General features: G+C 42.3%; 1 protein-coding gene across 11 annotated transcripts in view; it reads left to right on the top strand.

Moving 5' to 3' along the window:
* Positions 1–2,094: 2,094 nt before the first annotated feature.
* Positions 2,095–20,882, top strand: part of PALS2 (protein associated with LIN7 2, MAGUK family member) — a 51,950-nt gene continuing 33,162 nt past the window's right edge. For 3 of the 11 annotated variants that reach the window (XM_040545985.1, XM_040545982.1, XM_040545986.1), the window contains exons 1-3: positions 2,095–2,277; positions 18,704–18,793; positions 20,102–20,161. The gene's annotated coding sequence lies outside the window, so the exon portion shown is untranslated. Of the gene's footprint in view, positions 2,278–3,122; positions 3,323–18,703; positions 18,794–19,569; positions 19,687–20,101; positions 20,162–20,882 lie in introns of all 11 variants that reach the window. The other 8 variants (XM_040545990.1, XM_040545981.1, XM_040545988.1 and 5 more) reach the window with 5 other exon arrangements.

A 20,882-nucleotide genomic window follows, 5' to 3' on the forward strand; every position in this document is an offset into this window, starting at 1 on the left:
TCAGGCTTTGTGTTGAACTGTAATAAGGAACCTCTGAGTTTTGCAGAAAAGTGATTTTCTTTCATTGGCCATGAAGGATAAAGTCAGGATAAAGACACCAGCATGAAATGCTACAACCCTTTCTCCTAACTAGAAAAAATGTTCAGCCTCTTCAAATGCAGGGACTGTAAGAGAAGATGTTGAGCTGTAAAATGCAGAATGAGGTGACAGCTATGCATTTTGTGGCTCTGGTTCAAAACGTTTTCCAATGGAACATCACCAAAACAAACAAACAAACAAACAAATAAATAAATAAATAAGGGGCAAAGAAGAGAGAAAGATGTAGAGGTATTTTTTGGGGCATGAGGATTTTCTACTCCTGTCAGTTTTTCCACTGTAGCTGCAGGGTTTTGAGCACCAGCAGAATGGCAGGTCTTTACTTAGCTGAGAATCCCTCACGACATGTTAAATTCCCTTTCAGTTTAATAGGGGAAAGATAACTGCTTGTGAAGAAAATTATCAAAAATATGTTCAATTTAGACATTTTACTGAGAGACTGAAAGAGGGCTGTAAGCTCTTTGGACCCTGAGATACATAATTGCAGATTTTTGTTAAGCTCTCAGCACAGTAACTTGTCAGGGTAGAGCCTTTGGTAGCTCCTGTACTTTGAAGAGTAAATAAAAATAATTCATAAGGGAATTCTAAATGCTGGATTTTTACATAAGGACAAGATCTTATTCAATCTGTTATTGGTCACTTGCTGGCCGCTGTTCCACCATTTCTTTAATTATGCCCATCATATATATGCTGCTTTTTTGGACATCTTTGGTTGCCTTAAAGTCAGCTTATTTGTTATCTGGTAGGAAGGCACAACCTGAACCCGCTAAAATGTGAATCGATACCTAGTGGAGTTTCTGTTCAAATGCACTCAACCCCCACGTAGTTCTAGCTTTTCCTTCTCCCCAACGGCTTGCAAAGCAAAAGCCAGTGTGAATTGCAGACAGCTATTATTAAGGGTTACCATATGTTACAGCAGGCTATCACGTCTTCTTAAAACAGCACAATTAAGCAGATTACAGCTGAACTGTACACTTGGATTGAAAAATTTTTGGAACGTTGGTGAGAGAAGGAAAAAGAGAATGAAATCAGGCTGAGGAATTAAGTGTTGCTTTGTACATGAACGCCTTCTTTTCTGGGGCAAACTCTATCCTGAGACGCACGCTCCAGCTTCCACGAGAATTGTGCATGCAGGAGTGCCTTAGCATTTGCAACTCAAATTTCATTAAATCCAAGAATATCCAAAGGTGAAAGTCTTCACAAAATCGACCAGAAGCAAAAAGTGACAGCTAGTCTATAACCACTGCTCAACGCAAACCAAACGCTAAAAGCCAATAGTGATCAGAAGCGCAGGAAAATCAGTTTTTCCGTGTTGTTCCCATCTTGGTGCTTGTGGAGACGGTTGGTGTCAGAGGAATTTCTTCCCCGCTTTGGGGAGTGAGTGTGCCCTGCACACGTGTGCCATCTTGCACACATGTATACTTGCTCTCCTGTGATCCTGCCACGTGCCCCCCCCCACTCACACTGAGTCCCTCCCTGACACACACACATACACACACGCCTTCACATGTGCCCTCGCACACCCACACGGCACACACCCCGTCACACACTCACCCTGTCACACCCACCCTGTCACACCTACACGCCTGTTCTCCCACATACGCTCCCCCCCCCAACTCTTACACACTCTCTCTCACCCTCAAAGCGTCAGACACGGTGTCACACACACACTCACACACTCAGCATCACACAGAAGCACGCTTTTCCAGTCACACACACACACACACACACACACACAAAATCACGCCCTCCCCACACAGCGGGGCGGTTGGCGGCGGTTGGGCGGGCGGGAGGGGCGGCAGCGCGCGCCCCCCTCACGCGCCCGGCAGTTCGCTCGGGCTGGGCGGGAAGCGAGGGGGGGGGCGATGAGGGTGTGGGAGGTGCTCGCGCGCCGCCGTCGTTGCCGCCGCCGCGGAGGCCGGGTCGCGCGCGCCGCGGAGGCGAAGGGGGCGGGGGAGGAGGAGCGCGAGCGCGTGCTGCTGGCAGGCCGGTGGCGCGCGCCGAGGCGGGCGCAGAGCGGCGGGGACGGGGACGGGGACGGAGCCGGCGGGGGAAGCGGCGGCGGCGGCGGCAGCACCTCGGGCTCGCGCTGTGCCCCCGCCAACCGGCACCTCGCGCGGCCGAGCCCGCCCATGGGGCTGTAGCGGCGCCCGCTGAGGAGGGGACGGGGAGCGGGAGCCGGTGAGTTGCGGTACCGGGGGGCGTGCGGTGTGTGTGGTGTGTGAGAGAGGGGGGCGGGGAGGGCTCGGTGCCGGCGGGGAAATGGTGGTCCGAGGCGGGGTCCCGCGGCCGGGCGGCCCGAGCGGAGCCCCGTGTGTGTGTGTGTGTGTGTGTGTGTGTGTGTGTGTGTGAGGCATGAGGCGGGCAGAGCCGCCCGCCCTCCCCTCCCTCCCGCAGGTACCGGCGGCGGGCGGGCCTGCAGGGCAGCGAACATGGCAGCGCCGGGGCCGGGGGAGAGGGATCGCTGCCCCCGGGGCGAGGATTGACCCCCCTCTTCTTCTTCCTCCTCCTCCTCCTCCTCCTCCTCGGGAGACCCGCTCCTTACCCGCCGCCCCGGTTTATCCCCCCGCCCGCCCCCTTCCCCACACCCTGCCCGTATTTTCTCTCCCCCTGGGGATTATCGGATCTCCCTCCCCTTCCCCCTTCCAGGATTATCTCCCCGCCCTCCCCGGATTATTTCCCCTCCGGGATTACCCCCCCCCCCCCCCCCCTCCCGTTGTGGGATTATCCCCCCCCCCCCCGCCGTGCCCCTCGGGGATTATCCCCGCTCCTTGGGGATGATTCCTCCCCTCTTGATCTCTGCCCCGGCCTTTCCCCGGTTATTTTCCTCCCGAGGAAGTCATCCCTCCCCTTCCGTCTGCCTCCGAGCGGGGAAAGGGGAGAAAACGTGGTTGTAAGCGGGTGGGCAAGGAGTTTTTCCCTCGGCGCTGTCATCCCCCCGGCTGGGTGCGAGTACTACGGGCGGCTGGATGGAGGAGGTAGGGCAGGCACCGAGTCCAGCCCGTGGCGTTGTGCTCTGGCGGCAGGAAAACGCTTTCAAGCTGTCGGGGGAGATACTGGTGAAAGGGATCCTATCTGGAGCAATGCTTTACGAAGAAGACGCGCACATGCACGGCTGTGTGGTGGATATCGTATGGTAACCACAAACTGCACGGGGAAAAGCCAAAAAAAAGGAACCAACGGCCTCCTCATCTCTTTGAGGGGGGTACAGCTGTAACACTAAAATGTAAGCGGGGAGGCACGTGGATGACATTGCTGCTGCCCAGGGGTCAGAGCTGACTTGGATAGCCTCTCCGTTGGCTTTCAAGGCAGTTGGCTTAGGCTCTTCTCTGTGGCGAGGAGGAAGGTACCTTTCGCATCGGCTCTGAGGCTTATGCGGTTCATTACTGTCACTGTGCTGGCAGAGGAAAAATGAGTTCGTTCCGAAGGAGTAGAGATAAGGTTTATCTCGCGTATTTGGCACCCGCATAGGTTAGACCATTATCTTATTATTATTCCTGGTCTTACTGCACAGGGGATCGCTGGAGGAGAGTTGCAGAGCTCCTGACCATCTTGCGGCACAAGGCCCGGGATTACATCCATTAAACTTCCCCGACTTGGCTTTAGGAGGAGGAGGGACTGTGAGAAATTGTAGAGAGGCTAGGCAGCTATAAATAGCTGTCGGACTAAAGGAGGCTTTGAACAAATCTTAGCATACTGCTTCTGAACAGCTAGTGTCTGTTAAGCTGGTTGAGTTGACAGCAGCATCATAATGTTTCCTTTTATTTCTGCTGAGGTGGTTGGCTTTTAACACTTTGTGACATGACTGGTCCATGCAACGCTTGTCACAAAATTCTTCTTGAAAATGCAGTAAATTCACATTTAAACAAAATGCTGACAATTGGAGTCTGGTTCGAGCTAATTGCAATGTGATTTTTAAATGACTCTTCAGAAAAAATCTTTAATTTCCTCTTTCCTCCCTTGAAATGTTTGGAATTGATGATCTTGCTCTCCTTATTTTGTTCTTGAAGGATTGCACTATATAGATTACCTGGGATCCATATTGCTTTGGAAAATCTGCAGTACTGAGGCATGGTGTCATCCTAAAGCTGCTGCCATTGTTAGGTTTTTATTTCCTTGTCTTGTTTATATGAGACACTTTCCTACTGTCCTCATTATTATTTTTTATGGAACCTTCAGCATCCGCCCCAAAAGTGCGTATGTTCAGCTTCTCTAAATTCTGTGTGCTTGCATGCGCTTGAGATCCTATGGATCACTGCTGCTTCAGCCTGTCTTGTCAAGAGCTACTTAATATGGAAATTATTGACAGATATACCATCGCAGCTATGTGGAATGGTGTCTGTTCTGCTGCTATATTAGTGGGCTAACTGTGCATGCCAGAAGTCTCCAAAATGATTGAAAAGCTGTTGCAACATATGTGCAATTGGACCTTTCTTGAACTACCTCTCATTGCTTTTTTCTCTTTAAACAAATAATGAAAGCTGTGCGCTTAAATTGTGGTGTAATCACGCATGGATTTTTTAGGTAAAATAGAAATAATGAAGAAAGTAGTGAAAGTGTGCCTAGCCGTTATGAAAGAGGTCTGACAGAGAGGATGAATCTCCAAAACAAAACAAAAAAAAACACACAATTTTGGGATGGTTCTTATTTAAAGCATACACCTCGGGGAGATAAAAAGGAGCAGAAATCTAGACAATCTAACTTAATACTTCTGGCAATTTTAGTTGATGTTTAACCACAGTAAAAGCAGGAAAAGCAAATAACCTACCAAATAATTTGGCAGGCTTTATTTTGAGTTTTTAAGGGTGTGATTGAGCATTGTCCTCAAAAACTCAACTTTTTCGATCGGAATCAAGCTCCAGCTTGAGATTGGGTCCTTGTGCTGGGTATTTCTATGTGTAGAAAGAAGGGTCGGTGATATGGGGAAAACTTTGTAGTACCATAATGACAGGCAAAAGAGCCTTCAGTATGAGTCTACTCATACAGTGACTCAGTCCCTGAATCACACTGTTTTTCTAAATGTGTTTATTTGTAGAAATTGCTTACAGTTTTAGTGCAGTTTTAGAAAAAGTTTTGTGTCCTTTAAAACCTTGCTTTGTGCTGCAGCTCTGAGTGAGTCCAAGTTCTGACTTGATGTGACCGTTGCAGGCTCTTGTGAGTGTCCTCTGGTACGCTGTGCAGGACACTGATCTGTAGACCAGTGAAGCTTTCTTTATGTTGTAGTAAAGGGGGGGATTTCTTTCTACTTAAGAGGCAGGTATGCGGCTGGGGTCGTGGTAATGCCTGTAGTAGTGCTTTAGGTGTTGCAGTCTCCATTTAGATGTGGAGTAAGTTAAGCAGTCCTAAGATTTGAAAGGATAACAAATCCACGCAGGTTTAAATGGTATTGTCTCTTGTGTTCTGTGTTTAAGGTAAAGATGGATAAAAATTGACTCATCCTGGTTTGAGGGAATTGACTGATCGTGCTACTAGATGAGGAGAGAGCATTTGCTGCAGAAGGCGTACGATAGGATGGACGGATGGGTTCTTGACACTACATACACCTGAACTTGCTTTTTGCCACTCATTTTTTTTTTTTTTTTTGAGTAGGCCTTGAATGAGATGGTTGTGTTTATCCTTTGTGGAAAGGGGAGCCAATAGAGGAGGTGAGGTGTGGGGTGAAGCCTTTCTTAACAGGCAAAACAGGTTACTGTAGCGGGAGGCAGCACACAGTGTATAGTCTATAAACTCAGTGCTATGGCAAACTGGAATGGGTTTGGCCTTGTCCATGTGGTTAAAAAAAACGGACTTCTTAGAAATATCCTACAACTGGAGCAGCACAGACGATATTGGGGTCATTTGTGTGGGAGCACGTAGAGTACGATCACAGGATTAAGAGTGAGTGTGTCAGGGGAAAGTGGTTTTATCGTCCTCTGCAACAGAAGAATCTCGCAAAGGGTACAGGGCAAAAAGTGAGTTTCGTTCAGGCTTGCAGGTGAGAGGCAGAAGTACAGATGTGCAGGCCACAAACACTAAGAGGAATGTCATGGTTTGTTTTCATGGGCATGAAGGTGTCAGCGTGACTTTTATGTCACAGGACGAGTAGTAGACAACGATTGTTTCAGAGCTCACAACTGATCTAAGATTTCAGTTGTGTGCACGCTAGCTAGGAGAAGGCAGTGTCAAATAGCTGGATCAGTAGGTGTTTTTGGCTAGCTTACTACAGTTGTGAATAAAGTCTTTACAGTCTGAGTTCAACAGAATGTCAGAATGATGGTTCAGGTTCAGTTGTAGGGGGAGAAGTTTAGATCACGTTCAAGATTGTCTTTGATTTCCTGGTCATTATTACTAACCATCTGCAGTTGCTCTCAGGTTATACTAGAGCAAACTGTTGCCCTTTGCAGAGGGATTAACGAGGCATAGTGATGTGAATATGCTATTCTGTGGTTTAAAAATTGCCTTTTTTCAGAGTAAAGCAAGCCTGAATTATTTAATTATGTCTGATGTCATTCTTACAAGAATAATGGAGGCAAAAAAAGAGAGGTTGGGAGAGGTACTTGTCCTTATCAAAGCATTTACATTCCTCTTTTGGGTTGATTAGTGTCTTTAAAATGATAGTGAGTAAATTTACAACTTGTATTAAATAATAACAATTTGTAAGTGGAATTTTCTCTATGTTTACTTCATGTTTAATTATTTCTAAGATCTCTTTGTTGGATTTTGTTTATAAACCAAAACAAACAGGGGTTACATATTGAGAATACTTGGTATTAGCAACTGTTCGGTGGGTTTACCCATGTTGGTTATCTAAAGAACTCATTCCAGTGTTAGTGTCCAGGTCTCATGAAAGCACAGTGGAAATTAGTAAGATAATGAAATTGGATGGCCTTTCAGATTTGTTGGCAACAAATGTTAAGAAATTACTTGGATCTGTTATTTTAAATGTATTGACTAGTTTTGCATGCTGACAAGCAACCATTTGAGAATAGGAACCTCAAAAATCCATGCTGACTGCGGGAAAAGTCGGTAATTTTCACAAACTGTTGGGAGAAAAAAGAGGAACCAGTTCTTTGCATATTGCACTAATATGTTACTCTCATGGCTTTTGCATATCCAAATTAAAGGATCGGTATTTCAGCTAAATTCACTTTTCCAGTAGGTGGAGACACAACTGTTGATTTCAAACAACTTCAGCCTTCACTTTTTGATTCCAAACGTTTTGTCAAAATACTGTTAAAACAATGAAAATTAGGAGGTAAGAAAAATTGCTTTACTTTTCCTTTTCAGATCAGTTCATTTAAGCCTCTTTGCTGAGATAGCGTTGGCATTCAAGTATTGCTTCTATAGTAAGACTAGCTACTGAAATAGTTTGTTTTTAGCTTTCTAATTAAAGCTTTATCTCCACCCACTGGTCAAATGTGCATTAATGAAAAGTTAAAGTGATACCGCTTTAAATACCTAAACAGGATAGAGGAAAGTAGATTGAGGGTAAATAGACTGAGGTACACAGATAGGGTAAAAGTTTTTCTTAGGGCTAATAACACAGTATGGGGGAGCACTCAAATAAATCTCTAGGGGAATGAAAGAAAAATGTGTCAGCCATTCTAACTGTGTTATTACTTTCTTCCTTCCATTTTATTTTTTAACGATTCCATGTTTGTTACCAATGTTATGTTCGGAGATATGCACACAACTATGATGTGAGAGGTTTTGTATATGCTGTATTTAAAACATCTCAACAACTTTTTATGTGACATTGCTTTATTTTTTTTTTCACAAGTCAGTGGGCCAATTGGTAAGTCAGCCTTTACATATCTGCTTATTAAAATTCCTCCCCATGCCTTTCCTGATCCACTGTTGAAGTTTACAGAAGTCTTTTTGGCAAGATGCAAGTGCTTATACAGCAGAAGTTCTAAAACTGGGAGGACAAGCTGCAGTCGAGTGAATGAAATGGGTGAAAAGTTTCTTTCACCTTTCTGAGCAATTCTGGCTTACAGCATTGCAAACTGCTGTGCTGTAGCAAAGTATAGCGTTGCTGGACAGAAATTACTTGGCTGCTGTTAACTGTAGTCACTGCTTCTTACATCTACACTTGCATTTCTTGGTGTCAGTAGAAGTGCAGGAGTGAGATGTGTAATTAACAATTGAAAGTTCAATTTATGCATTCATTGGTAAAGAACAGGCTGGCCGGGAGAAACTGTTAATTGAAACTTAATGTTTATAGAGTGAATGACTGGAAGGCAGTCATCTGACTGCAAATCATGCAGATACTTAGTGCTCTTTGCCGATCTACTGGTACAGTTTTGCTGCTGACGCTAGATTTGGTAAGCCAGAGCAGCCTGGGGTGAGCAGTGCTTGATTTGGTCAGTGCTGATGCCGGCGATATTGGGGCCAACTCTGTAATTTTTCTTTCATTCTTTCCTAGCTTTCCCCAGGGTGGCCCATTTGCTGCAGAGGTTCAACCTTGGCATGAAGCTGTTGTGTGAGAAGTTGTCCATCTAATTTTTTCTGACGTTAGCTCTGTGGTCATCTCATAGGTGTCTTGGCTCAACGGTGGTAAGATGGACTAAATTGGAGGCGCTATCTTTTGGGAAGCAAGATAAACTGGTAGCCAGCGTTAGTGTGTTTCACTCAGCACTTCTGTAATATCTGTTCTGCTCAGACAGAGATAATGATTGTACTTGAGCTGCTCTGACTGACGGATGAGCACCCTCACCCTGCTGCTGCTGCCTGCAGCGATCGCATCCACTCCTTGTTGCCCATGCAAAGAGGGAGGAATGGCTGGGCAGTTTTGAGGACAGGCAATGAATGCACTAGAAGAAACATTAGGAAAGGGGTTGGAGAGCACTGAACTGGCTGCTGTATTGCCTCTTAATGTTTGCACCTAATTACATAGGAAAAAGGTCCTCCCAAGTTACAGGTCTTAGGGATCAAGGCATCTTTAGCAGCCTTAGCTACTGGAATAGATGAGCAACTGGACCTGCATACACTGGTGAGAAGACGAGAGATTTGGGGTGCTGAGAGGTCCGGAAAGGTGGTGGTTGGCTTATTTAAAGTTCTCAGCATGAAGTACAAGAGCAGGGAGCAGAGCCGCTCCGGTTTGCGGGTGGAAACGCGGCGAGCCCGCTCCCTCTAGCGGCTGTGCGGAGCTCCCGGCTCTGCGACTGAACTGCAAGCATCGAAAAAACCTGCCGTAGCCAAAATTTGTACTGCGCGAAGTCCCGGCCTCATAAACGGATCAAAAAAAGAGTCTCCCATCTGCACAGTCAGTTGCTCGGGAAGTCACTGCGGTCCGTTTGCTGGAACCTTTTTTGTTTTGCTGTTTCCTGGAAGCATGCGAGCTTACTGTTCAAGGGAATTTATCAGCTCTGAATTGAAGGGTGCACATTTAACTGCCAAATCTTGGCAAATAGCTCTGGAAGCAGCACAGCCTAACTAAACAGCAGCAGAGCAAGTGTGTAGCTCTTACCAAGTTCACTCCGCAGTCCTCAGTCAGGCCCCATGCTATTGCAGTTCAGGAAAGCTGTAAGCAGCACTGTAAAACTGTTGAACTGAGGTCTTCAGAAGGCACTAATGAATGGGGAATGGAAAAGCAAAGGGCTGATCATTCACCAGCTGGACTCACAAAGTGGAAGGTCTTAAGATGTTTTGTCTTAAGTCACATGAAACTTCCAAGGGAAGTAAATGCTTTGTACCCGATTCAAAGCTTCTGGTATTGTTTCACATGGCTTCTTTCTAACTATTCAAAAATTGAGCTTCTGGTATCTAGCAAAGTTCTTTTTTTGTAGACAAGACATAAAGTTAGGCCTCGGTTGACCATACATCTTGTTCCTCCATAAAAGCACCAAAATTTCGAGACAGTTTTGTGTCACCGTGGGACTGTTGGAATGGTGTTGTTGTTTGGTCTTGCAATAACTGGATATGTCGTTGGATTAAAACGCTTTATGCGGACTATTAAGCAAGCTAGAGCTCATAAGAATATACTGCTTTTATTTGTTTTAAAGTAATCTCACTTGCAAGGTACTGACAAAACCATGTAGAGAAACTTTCAGTGAAACCAGTAGGAGTTTTTCTTTGGAATTGTAAGGATTAGTCTAATTACAAATTTGGCAAGAAGTGCTTTTGCGAGAAGTTCCCCAAACACTGCTCCTTAGCTTAGAATGAAATGCATGGTGACTCTATGGGTAAGTGGGACTGTATGTCCATTCCTACTTGACATCTGGTGTTCTGCAGTCTTGCCAGTTACACATATCTGATTACCACCACCAAAAGAGGCCATTACTCAGAATGTGTACTCTCGTATACAAAATTATTCTCTCAGTCTTCAAATCGTTATGAAACTTCCAGACATTTCAAATTTAAAAAAAAAAATCCCTTGGGCCTCCCCACCCCAGGCATAAGTGATTTTACTTTACAAATGTAATTACTGTACTTCCAGAAGGTAATCTCTCTGGGCAGCCATAGACTAGTTTGAATTAGATTACTTTTTTTTTTTTCCCTTCAGGGTGAGTTAATACACTGAGTTTTATTTTTGTGTAATTACTTCAAAATTCAGATCACTTTTGATGCTTTCCACTCTTTCTTATTACTAGACTGGTATAGCTAAGGATACTTGCATTTTAAAGGTTACATTTGCGTGTTTTCTTTTTTTAACCTGTAACTTTTTCTCCCATTAGATATTTTGACTGCTCCTGGAGCTTATGTTGTATTCACTTAGACTCAGTAGTAGTGTTTCTTAATTTGCAAATACTGGAAACATTTACTTAATAAGCAGAGTAGGTCTTAGGAGATACTACAATCAAGAACATGTTTTTCCCATTTTTCTTCATGAACTTCAGCAAGAAGGGCAATTCTCTGGATAGATGATTGTGAACCGTGATGGGACACTGATTCCAAACTCCAATGCTTTTATATAAACGGCCTGTTTCTACTGGATTTTAATTGGTTTCAGAAGTAGCTATGCACTTAACCGCTAGATCAGAGAAACCTACGAAGATGAATATGTAAGCGAACCTCCTTGTTTGAGAATACAGCGCTGTTTTGAAATAGGGAGAAGGAAATCTTTGGTGTTCTCAGGTCTAAGGACGTGACTTCCTGTCTGCGTTGAATAGATGGAGAGGCAGTTCATCTTAATTCTGTAGTTGGCATCTGGTCTCACAGCGCAGGAGCATTAAATGCTAACGTAAAAAATTTTGTTAAATGCAACATTAATGGATGAAACTGGTTATGCGTGCACTGTCAATGAAGTCCTGCAGCCGAGCTATGTAACACTTGATTCCATTACAATCCTGTAAGTATTTGGGTACTCCTTAATAAGGTAAGGTTTTCAAATGATAAGAACTTTCGCTGGATCAGATCAAAAGGTCCATCTAACTCCATATCCTATTTCCAATATGCAGTGCAACCTCTGAAAGCATTCAGAATCTACCAGGAGCTAATATTAACATTATTTCTGAGTAGATTTTCAAGAAGATAGAAGAGAAGCCATAGCACGTTTATTCTGGATGTCTATGTCTCTTGATAAGGAGGAGCTGGGACCAGAACATGTGGTGTCTGGATAGCCTGAAATTCAGCTTCCAGATAAAGAAACATATGGTTCACAACTCAAATAAATAACATCTTATGTAATTGCTCTGGACCTGCACATGAACAGCTTTCAGATCTGATTGTTTCATGGAGGGGATTGAAAACTAAGAAAGCAGAAAGACTGATAATGCTAAAGGCACGAGACTGAAAGTTTCCAGAGAGAAAGTCCACCTAGTGGACAAAAAAGACATCACGTTTCGCCATTCATTCTTTCTGTACGATTCTATAAGTTACTGAGTAGCAAGTATAAATGCAAGAGGATGATTTAAAATACCACCCACGGGTAAGCAGCTGTAGGGATGGCTGCCTGTGGAAAAAGACTCCTTATCATTGCACTCAAGACAGGCCCTGCATTGAGACCTTTCTCCTGCTGAATGTGATGCTGCTCAATGTTGAGATGTTACCTCTCTGAACTGAGGGGGGCTGTTCTGATTAACAGGTTGGAGCAGGCAGGCAGTCTGTTAAATTCTCTTTAAAAGCATGTCTTTTTATTTTTGTTTGTGTTTGTCTATGTACATACAAAACTCTATATGCATATATGGAAGGATTTTCTTATACGGTATAGCGTTTGTAGATATATATTAAGAATGTCTGTATGCATGTATGTATATGTAAAACCAGAATGTTTGTGTATAAACATATAAAAAGCCTGGCACCCATTAGCTGTCTAGAAAAGTGAAAAAACAAAGTAAACATATATGATATTTTCCCCAAGTAATCTCCTAGAGTCCAGATAATGTTTAAATTGAAGCCTTTCTGAACTAGATGAGGTTTGTGGGATTCATATCCTGTACTTTTACACGACGCTTCCATTTCAAAAGTAGTCTCAACTTCATGGACTGGTATGCATATGTAAACTGCCTTTGTGCACTGGAGATCTGTTTGACTAAACATGAGAAACTCTTATCCTTGGACTGGATTACTCTTTAGTTTGTTTAAATAATTGATATGGATTTTCTCTGGAGTGCTTGATAAGTGAGATGTGATATGTGTATCTTTGTAGCCTGCTATGAGGATTGAGCCAGTGCTGGCTCCTGTTTTGATAATAGAGCTGGAGGTGAGTTTGCAGCAGATTAATGAATACCCATATACGTAGCTTAGGAAGCATGTCAGACTAACCAGGATGCTTCACTGATTTATTTGCGTATTTTTTTTTTTGCCCGTTGCTGCATTCTGCCTAACGGTGTGTCCGGATGGAACAGCAGAAAGAAGTTTAGCCTCCAAGTGCTGGAGACTATGTGCCTGTTTCCATACTTACCTGCTCTCCAGAAATTTGTCTGTTGCTGTGGGACATCTTTCTTCTGATCCCATCTTCCACACAAGCATCCTGTGTAAGGTGACCTAGCCCTGGCTAATATCTTGGTGTGGCTTTAAAGGCTCTCCTGTGCCATCAGCGTGGTGTTCTAGTAGACACAAATGATGCAATGCGTTGGGGTTAAATGAACACTTTAATAGTTTGGATATGGGGTTGGTGGGTCATAGGAACCTGTGAGCCACATGTTGATAGTGGGTGGACATCTGAAGCTGAAGGGGAGACTGCTAGATTAGCAATAGAAATACTCCTTCAAGTCAGACTGACAGTACTGTGCTTGGAAACAGATTTTCAACTAATCTGTTGAAACATGTAGATTATAAGGAAACAGTGCTATGTTTTAAATTAAAAACATTCTTCCCTCTTTACATTGTCCTATATCTAGACTCAGAACTGGCAGCAAACTGTAGCAACTGGCTCATCTTTCACTCACTTCAGTCATTCTTCAAGTTTGCTGTAATCAGTATTATTTGGAAAACACTTCCATGTTTATGGTAATACACAATGACTCTTAAGATACCAGGAAATACATTATTGGTAGGTTTGTGGTTTAGTCCTCTGATGCAGGTGAGAAGGATGGAGTCAGGACTTTAGACTATCTTGTGTTGAAGGTGGGTAGGAAATGTGTTTTGGTCAGTGAGGTCAGCTTGATACAAGATCACAGAACCCAAGCGGTTGCTGCACAGAACAGAGGCGTAGTGCTATAGAAATAGTTTGTGCTACCTGTGGGAAATGTGATGACAGTGACCCAGGGAGATGTAAAGGGCTTTTTCCTCTTTGCTCTTCAGTGTTTCATCTTTTCACACTTGTTGGCGAAAGTCAAGCTTCTTGTGTTTGATACCTTTAACAGTCAGTTCAAGGGTCAATAAAGAAGCAGTGTCCCAATAAATGATTAAAAATATTTTTCCAAGGTGGCTTTCTTATTAACTTTGAACAAGAAATATAGTCACTGGCAAACCCCTGGTATGGGATAAGTGGAATATACAAGTTCTCAGCCTTGACATAAGTTGGTGAGTGTATAGTATAAAAGTAAGAGCAGTTACATTACCAAGAACTTGATTAGGCTTCTTGAGGTTCTCTTTGTTCTTGGGATTTTGATTGTGTTGGGAAAAACAAGTCTTTTTTTTTTTTCTTTTTTTTTTTTTTTGCAGAAATAATGCAACAGCTGAGCTCCGAAAAAAATAGGCCAACTTTTTTTTATCCCAAGTTGCACCAGGAGGGCAGGTCTTCCCCAAACTATTGGTACTTCTTGCTGAGAGAAGTGACAATGTTATATCAACTTCCATTCTCAAAAATAGCTATAGTTTGATCTTCTGTTACCTTGAAAGTAAGGGCTGACTAGAGGTGTCTTTTTTTCTTGGTGAAGTAGCAAATCTCTGGGAAGAAAATTAAGATAAAGGGTAGCGTGTATGTACTTCTTGTATGGAGATGGGGAGGAGGAAGTAGTAAAAATTCTTGCTAGCTGTAGATTGAATACTGTCTCTTCAAATGGTGCCCAAAACCACTCTCATGCATTTGAAGATGTTGAATGCATAATAAAATTCAGGTTGTATTATGTAGAGTTACTATACTTGATTATCTCTGATCAAAATTAGAGTCCTGCTAAAGCTTTTATTGCACGTTTTTTAGAGTTCATTGGCAGCTTCCAAGTGAGTTAACTGGATGAAGAGAGGCAACAGAAGTGAAGAGTCATCAGAACTCTAGATGCTGGCCATCTTTTAAAGCAGAATTTAAACATGTTGGGCAGATCTCTAAATATCTATAGCACAGATTGTTTTTAATCAAACTACTCATCCTCTTAATGCAGCTAAGAAGCCATTTTGATTTTAGTTTCCGCTCTTTTTTTTAAGCATTTGGGTATACTGAGAAAACAGGAGGAGTGTTTTCTTGGGTGAACAGAAATAGGCAGTGAATGGAAGGATAGTTGAAAACATTTAATTGGACATGTTATGAGTAAGAATGACCTTTGTTCACAAAGAGGGTTAATCAAGAGTTATACTATGTGACATTTCACACTTTGTATTTAAATATATGCAAATTCCTCTTGTCAGCTACTTTTCAGGGGATCTGATTATAAACCTCAGAATGAATCTTTCATTCAAGTACGTCACTTCTTTCCTTTTTGCTCTTTTTCTCTGCAGTCATTCCCCAAAACAACTTTAGTGGATACCTTAACTTTGAAGTCATTGGAACTACTGACCTGCTTGCAGCTGAACATACAATCTTTTCAGTAATACTTCAGCAAGAACACATGCCTCCTATGTGAATCCCACTTCCCTGTAATATTGTCTACTTTTTGTCTACAAAAAGAAAGAACTTTTTTTGAGGCAGTAGTGTGAAATGACAGTACAATGAGTGGCAGGTTGAACCTGCTCAGCTCTTGGGAACCTGAGCAGCCAGCATAATGTCATCTTTCAGACAGAAGTGCCAGGCTGTATACATGAAGACAGGTGGAGCAGGCGGCAGTCCCATTTGAGCACTGCCCCTTCCAGCACAGTGAAAGCACTTCTTCAGTGCTAGGCTGTGTGCAGAAATGACACTAAGATGATCCTGAATTGATATGTTTCCCACCCCTCCCAAAAGTATTATCCAACAAAACCTTCAAAAGATGAAAATCAGTCAGCCCTTTTGTTAGAGGTATCTTTGTACTAGGTGTCAGAAGTAATATATCTCTAAAATTTGGTTTGGGTGCTTTTACTGTAGTATGGGTCTTCCCTGGAGTCAGTTTCCCTTCCTCAAAGATCATAGGACACTGTGCTGCATTAGCTGTGCTGTTAGTATTCTAGATTCAACCGTGGGTAATTCAAGATGTTGTTTGTCCTGAGGAAGTTGGCGGATTCAGTAATGCTTAATTTTATTTGAACTCACTATCTGTAGGTTCAGAAAAGACTGACACCTCATGTGTTTAATGAGGTGTAAAATCCATAGGTATCAAACTCCATTTATTGCTGATAGTGAAAATCTGAAAATTTGAAGTGCCCAATCTTATCTTTGGATGTCTGCATGTCCATTTGCTTCCTACACTTCTTCCTCTTCTTTAGTCCAGTATATGTGTGTAACGTAGGTCAAGAGCAGTTATATGGGGCCCCAGTATGGGTTTACAGGTACTGTCACAGCAAAGAAATGTGTAACAGGCACACGATGCAGGGAATTACAACGCACCTTGGTGTACTCTGCTTGAACTTGTTCAGTATGCAATGAATGGGTGGACCAGATGATCTTGGAGGTCTTTTCCAACCTTTATGTATGATTCTATGATTCTATTTAGCGCACACACAAAAAATCACAATTTTGAACATATGTGAAATTTAAGTAATTGCATTTGTGAGTTACAGGTAATTACAATCTGTTAAAAATATTCTCTAGACTTTTTAATTCTCAGCCCTTTCAGCCATGATTTAATCCTATGTCGAGCTGATGTGATGCATGCTTGATTGTGTCTTTTTCTTTCATAGCCCTTGATGTACGTTGTGCTGGACAGGAAGCTACTAATGAATTTGAGAAATTAAGTTTTAAATACAGAGACTTGGCTTATTTTTGGACAACTGCTGATGGGAGCTCTTTTCAGACCAGTCTCTCTGCTGTTAAAAGGAAAATGTTGATTTCTTCTGTGTGAAAGTTGGCTTCCTTGGGCCTGAAAACTTATGCTGAGAAGTGATGCAGTGTTTAAATCCTGACAGCACGTTTAGAAATACAGACACTCTGCCAGCATTTCTGCAGTTGAGAAAGCTTCTTTCATGTTTCAGCTGCTTTAGTCATTGAACGCAGATTCCTCCTTGTGGAATCAAGTGTCACTACTTTGCTACAATGGCTAGTTTCTGTGGAGAAATCCTTGATGCCATCAGTAAGCTTGCTTTATGAAAATTATATTATATTAATGGAAAAAAAATCCCAAGCAGCGTGCTGTGCTAAACGCTAAATAAAAATTACTGCTAGATATTCCTCTAAACTGAATCTTCCAAAAGGAGTTTCAACGTGATGATCCGGCCCTTCTAATGGATCCCTCTGTGCAGACTGCTGCCATGTGGACCAGTAAGTCCAGTGAGTGGTTGCTTGGCATTAATGGATGGCTGGGCTTGTGCCTTTGTTACTTTGCCATTGGATCTGTCCAGGGACAGGTGTTCTGGCAGTCCGTCTGCATGTAGTTTATTTTACATCTGTTTCCTCAAGCTATTTTTCCACTCCCAGCTGGGCCAAAAAGCAAGCTAAGGTCCAGCATGCTTCCTCACAGCTTTGCATGTGCACGTAGCTGCTATGTAATATGCTTGTAGCTGAGCTATCCCAATCTGGTAGTTAAGAGAAGTGCAAGCTCAGGCTGCTGTTTGGGGAGGGGCAGCCAACCAGTTTCTGTCCTGAAAGTGAGCCATGTTCTTGCACTGCATGGGCAGCAATATGTGTGCAGGTATGCTGGGGGCCATGCTAACAAGACAAGGCATCCTAAAAATCAAAGCAGAACCATTTGGATTCTGGGTATGTGTCCAGGACCTATGTAGTGGAAAATCAAAGAAATATAACTGATTACTTGGGGCTAGGGGGGAGATGTCCAAAAAAACCAACAACCAACAAAAACAACCAAACAGGAAATTGTATTTTCTGAAAATGGATTATCTCTTAGGCTAGGTTTTATTTCAGACCTTTCAAAATGATGGGAAAGAACGTGGGTGTTTAGCTTCAATGCTGAGTTTGCACGAGCCAATGACTACCTCATCCATTTAATTCTTACTACCTTGTATGTGCCGTGTGACCTGTTGGCCGAGGTAGTATTTGTTTTCTTTGTTGCCAGTAGCTATGAAAGCTATGAATGTTTTTTTGACCTTGTAACACCCAGAAAATGTTGGGTATCTTAGCATTATGGAAAAAGATATCATTGCCCTTTTAAGTTCACTCGGGAACTTGAGGATAACTTCATGTTAAATTATTCCACAGTCTTAAAGCCAGTTCTGTCGAAAGAACCAATTTATCCATAGGAGGGTACATCGCTCTCTTTTTATATATCTCTCAGGCCCAATACACTTCTGGTAAAGAGGAATTTAATGGGGAGTATAATAAGCAGCAACTACTGTGGATGGGACTGACTGCTCCGAGAAGTCATTTAGTGTGATGAGACAGTCCTCTTAACTGCCGTGCTGAAGACATTGGCAAAGCAATTACTCTTTTCCAGGTCAAGACCCTGACTTCATAAAACCTTCTTGTGGAAAAGCCAAAACATGAAATTATTTATCTGTTGCAGTGGGATTCCAAGGTTGGGGATGCAGAAGAATCGCAGTTCCTAACCTGCTGTTTCTGATTTTACTTGGGAGGACTTTAATAGGCTATTTTGAGAGTCCTCTCCACTTCTATTCTTTTGGTGGAGTTATATTTGAAGTAATTTTGACTGCTGATACCCAAGTCACTGGGCCTAGAAACTTGGGCAAATCTGAGATTCCAGTGTCAAAAAAACGAATGGGGTTCATCCCTCAGCGAGGTACTGCTCGTACTAACATCTTCCTCTCGTCTCGCTTTCTACCCCCCTTCTCTGAGACCCGTTAGAAATGGGAAGAAGTGAACAAAGGACTTGGGTCAAAGCCAAGAGAGTCTGTGGCTTTTACTCTTTCGCTGTGAACGGGATGGAAGACAGTTGGCATGCAAGGAGGATATGTATGAACTGCTTATAAGAAATGACAACTGCAGCTTGGAGTCTAGAAATAAATGATCCTAAAGTTCCTTTTTTATTATTTTTCCCCTCTGTAGGCTTTCTCATGTTTCAGATAAACTCAGAAAAACAACTTTGATCTTGGCCTCATTTTTACAAAATACATGTTATAAAAGAGATCGTGATATGTAAGTAAAAGTTGTAGTTTTAAACATTTCTACTTTCAGGTATTAGTTATTTACCAGGCTAGGAAAATAATTTAAATAGACTGTATTCTTTGATTAAGTTTTGCAGTGGTGCGAACTGTCCAAGAAGGAAAGTTCAGCTATCTTTTCATTTGCCAGAACTTCTTTTGAAAAAGGAAAGTAAATGAACTGAAGATGTGCAGAACTTGGCTTGTGCTACAGTAATTGAGGGAGTGATTTCTGTAATGTGGGTGACTGGAATAAAGTACTTGAATGGTTACTGCTATCAAAGAAGAGGAATAAACTGAAGTGAGGTGACTGCCTTCCACTGCAGGACTTACTAGGCTCTGCATACTTTCACATCGACTGGTGTGGGCTTGATATGATAGCAGCAGATTACATCTGAGCATATAACATGTTTTTAACTTCTCAATCTCCTGGTAGTAAGCTGTACTTCATACTTAAATTAAGTACCTTCTTTGGGCATTGGGAGTGAAGCCATCAATAGTTGTTGGAAGCAAGATTTTTGTTTATGTAGAAAGCTGATTATTATGTTTCTGAGCATGAAATATACTTTATTTCCCTGTCATTTACTGCAACCCTTCTACTACTCTGATGTGTCAGTTATGTCCTCAAGCTTCTGTCATCTAGTATCCCACTTTCCAAAGGAAGAGTTGCATGGAAAGGCATTGTGTAATTAGAAAACTGCTAACTATTCAATCACAAGTTATTCACTGTAAGCCTCCACTTAAAAGTTTTCTCTTTTTTGCATCGGTTAGGATGACCAAGTACATGACTGAAAATTCAGAAGTTCATGTGCAAAACTTGATGAAACCAAACTTGGTATTCTGAGGAAATAGAGTGGAAAATGTCAGACTTGTCAGTATGCATCACAGGTACAAGTGCATAACACTGTTTTGAAGGTACCTTTTGCATCTCCTGTGTCTGTGTCCACCCCATAACATGCAGAAAATTGTCTTTCAGTGTTCGCAGCAGTAAGTTACAAAATGACTTAAAAGTGAAGGTGGTGAACGTTCAAAGTAGTAACTTTCTTTAAAATGTGGTTCTTAACATAAGCTGTCCCAAGACCACTCAAAATAACCGTTTCCCCCATTGTGACACACAGATATTCTGAAATTGAAATTGAATTTCTCACTTTAATTAAGCATTTGTGATCCTAAATAAATTCTGGCAGTGTACTGTGGGGAAGTAGTCTGGGAGATGAAACGCAAGACTAAATGCAGTATGACTTAATCCATGGAATTATTCAGTTCCCTGAGTGTCAAGGTGATCTTTTTATTCCTTCTGCAGGGTTCTTGAACATACGCTTCATAGGACTGAAGGAAGATAACTGTTGAGAATAATGAATAGGTAATTATGTAAGTCATGACTGCATTTAATTAAAAGAAAAGTTCAGGACAGGCTTACTGAGGAAATGTGTTTTTCAAGTGACAGGTGTGTTTCGGGCAGTAATGCAGGTCAAGTAAGCATTTAACATGCCATCATGTTTTGCCATTTCTGTATTAAGGTACAAAAGGTTTTATGTGGTGTTTTTGCTGACATTTTTTAAATGGTGAATGTTGTTCTGCAAACAAATTTGGAAAAGCCATTTTCTATTTGAAACATCACTAACATTTTTAGAACCTTCCAGAAGTGTGTTCTGGCAACTTTTGTTTGTTTGTGTTTGTAGGTAAGGCTTTACCTAGAGTAAACAAGAACTGTTGCCATATAACAAGGGTAGTAAATAAAACACTTTTCTGTTGCAAGTCATCCTGAACTATAAAACTGTTAATTTAGCCACTTGCTTTTACAGCTTCTTAACAAGTTTGTTTGAGCAGAGATGGCAAATGCTTGCATAGAGGGGTTATTTTAGTGGAAGTGTTAGAAGCTAGGAATGAACTGCAGATGAAACTTCTGGAAAGTGTACAAGGTGATGCTCTAAAACTGAAAACTGAGATCCTGGTCCAGAAACTATTTAAATAGTATGGTTTTTACAGTTTCACTCCTGTCTTAAACTTTTTACTCACAGGTTGCTTGACAGGCAGAAACTTGAAGTGAAATTAAGTAGACACATAGAATCACAGAACAGTTT

Source organism: Cygnus olor, chromosome 2 (assembly GCF_009769625.2).
Source record: "Cygnus olor isolate bCygOlo1 chromosome 2, bCygOlo1.pri.v2, whole genome shotgun sequence".
Taxonomy (NCBI): Eukaryota; Metazoa; Chordata; class Aves; order Anseriformes; family Anatidae; genus Cygnus; species Cygnus olor.